Below are 2,829 nucleotides of genomic sequence, written 5' to 3'. Positions count from 1 at the left end.
TATCTTAATTTCTTTATTTCTATATTCTTTATTAATTTCTATATTTAGAACCAAAAATTTTTAAATTGATCTAATATTTAAACAGATGGTAGATTTCATTACATAAAATATGAAAATGAAACTAACTCAAAATTTTTATTTTTGTGATTTAGCGTTTTGCAGAAGGGCTCCTCATTTGTCATGTTATCAAATATTTTTTAAAATATTAATTTTCCATTGCTATTGAGTTACGTATTTATTTAAAACATGTTTAATCATTGTCCCTATCAGAAATAAATATTTTTAATTATTATAATATGGTTTTCTTTATATTCGGCTGTGCTAGGCCTCAATCCTAAAGATGGCGGCTTTTATAACTGATTTTGATAAGTACGTTTATTACAAAATTTCTGTTGTGTTAACCTTTATTGTTTTCTAAGAAAATTGACAAATTATTTGTTTTATTGGTTTGATTTCTTCTGTTTTACTAAGCATTTAATTATATATCATTTATACATTTTAAATAAATTTGTTTTTAAGTCATATCTGTCCATAGATTTTTTAAAAGGTTTTTCGTAAACTCAAGTTTAAATATAAATTTATTATTTGTAAACATATTCAAATATGTTTAGGAAAAATTTATAAATATTTTTAAAGATTTCTTAGTTACAACTTCTCAGGCAATAATAAGAAAACAGTATAAATATATAAAAAATTGCTTTAAAATGAAAAGGTCTAAATATATTTATCATGCCTGACATGCCTTATACTTTATCTTTAAACTATTTATTAAATATATAAAGATTTTTTAATTACAATTTTCTAAAGCAAAAACAATATAAACAAAAATATAGCTTGTATTAAGGATACAAGCTATATTTTTGTTAAATAATAGTTAACATAGCAAATATGGAAAAAAATAGTTAATGTCCCAGTAAACACATGTCGGTTCAGAACTGAATAATATTTTGCCAAAATTTGCCGACAAATGAATAAAACGATTAGCGATCTATTATTGACTAAAAATCGACCCTTGATTTGAAATGTATATTTCAAACTTTTTTTATATATACGTTTACTAAACGTCGATATAACGTTTCGAATTTTGACTTACATTAGTCAATATTGTAAACCTTTAATCGACCTTCATTAAACGTAAATATTTATAAGTTTAAAATCTACGCTTTAAATCTTTTAATATATGCGTTTATTAAACGTCAATCAAATGTTTACAATATTGACTAATATAAGTCGTTATTCTAAACAATTGATTTACGTTTAATAAGCGTTTATTATTTTATAATATAGTAATATAGCCGTTGTTCAGAAGACTCACATAACACCTTGAGTCACTCGGTTTAAATAAGAATAACTAAAACGAAATAAAAAATATATTAAAAAATTAATTTTTATCGGCTAAATAATTAAATTAGATTTTAATGCGTTTTCAAGCTTCACTTATTTACAACAACTGAAAGCAAAACAACTGATAAATAAATAATAAGCGAGTGTCGAGAGCGCCATTTTAATTCATGGAAGTTAAAAAGATCTTATCGCGACAGTATACCTTTCTAAATGCCAACTAATCAATGGACTCCGATGTTTTAGAAATTATTGATGGCAACATTGACACAGTTAAAAAATATGAGTTGCTGGTCTCTCTTTATGAAAGTCCTGCTGCAAGAACTTTTTTGTAAGTTTTATAAATAGTTTAAATTCATTTTGTAAACTCTAGTATGATTGTGTAACAGTAGGTATTTATCTTTGCAATAATCAAGAGGTTTAATAACTAAATATTTATTTCATTATTTTAGATGCAATTTAGCTTAACATTTGCTAAAGAAATTGGTGGAACAGAGCTGGTAAAAACCACTGCGTATCTTATGTCGCTACCTTACTAATTTTTTAATGTCAAAAATAAGCATGGATACTACAGGAAATGTTGAAGACTTTTATTCAGAAAATCTTCTATATGTAAAGTTTTTCTGTGTAATTCCAATTTTGATTTATGAATGTACACTTAAAATGCTAACTATTTTACCCTAGTTTTTTGCGATTACAAATCAGGTTACGAAATGAGACGATCTGGATATAAATGTAGAAGATAATGTTGCACAAGAACAGGTGTATCATATACAAGCGGTAGACGGTATACTAGGAAGATTTATGATAATGCATAAAGAAGAGAAAGCAGTGATCCAAACTGTTTGCTTATGAGTTTAATAATTTTATTAGTAAACTTTGACTAATTCTTAATGTAAACATTTATTTTCTGCTAATTAGATTAAATTTAAAAAATATTTGATAGAAATTATAAAATTTCCACTGCAAAAAGCTACATCATTTAATTTTTTTTTAATTATCGAAACACTAACAAGTATAAAGCACAAACATTTTTTCTCTAAATCCCCACTATATGAAAACGTCATATTTAAGTTTATAACTTTATATATAGCTTTATAAAATAAAAGTATATATAAGTAGTAGAGTATAAAAGTTTGAAAACATGTTATAATATTTTAAAAAAATAGTAGGACGAGTCTATTTATAATTATATCTTATTTATAAATCTAAAGACCTAAATAACTCTTATTAATTATATAAAGGTAAAATGTTATAACGTAATTTTAATTTATATTAGTTTCAAAACATAAATAAATTGAATCTACGTTTACTAAATCAAAGAAACAATTAGACAAGATCTAAAAGTTTTATATAGACTGAATCTAAACGCTTTATATACGTTTATTAGAATAAATTTTAACGTAAATTAGACAAAATCTAAACGCTTTATATACCCATAAGAATCCTATAATAGACGTCTAAAAAACGTTTGAATGCAGACGTTTT

The 2,829-nt window shown here is 24.1% G+C and overlaps 1 long non-coding RNA gene across 1 annotated transcript; it reads left to right on the top strand.

Moving 5' to 3' along the window:
- Positions 1-1,389: 1,389 nt before the first annotated feature.
- Positions 1,390-2,281, top strand: LOC136076463 (uncharacterized). The gene is made up of 2 exons (XR_010636291.1): positions 1,390-1,672; positions 1,794-2,281. It is a non-coding gene; the product is annotated as an uncharacterized LOC136076463 (long non-coding RNA).
- Positions 2,282-2,829: the final 548 nt, after the last annotated feature.

Source organism: Hydra vulgaris, chromosome 02, assembly GCF_038396675.1.
Source record: "Hydra vulgaris chromosome 02, alternate assembly HydraT2T_AEP".
Classification (NCBI taxonomy): Eukaryota; Metazoa; Cnidaria; class Hydrozoa; order Anthoathecata; family Hydridae; genus Hydra; species Hydra vulgaris.
The sequence above is the reverse complement of the archived record's forward strand: the minus strand, read 5'-3'. Positions and strand labels throughout refer to the sequence as shown.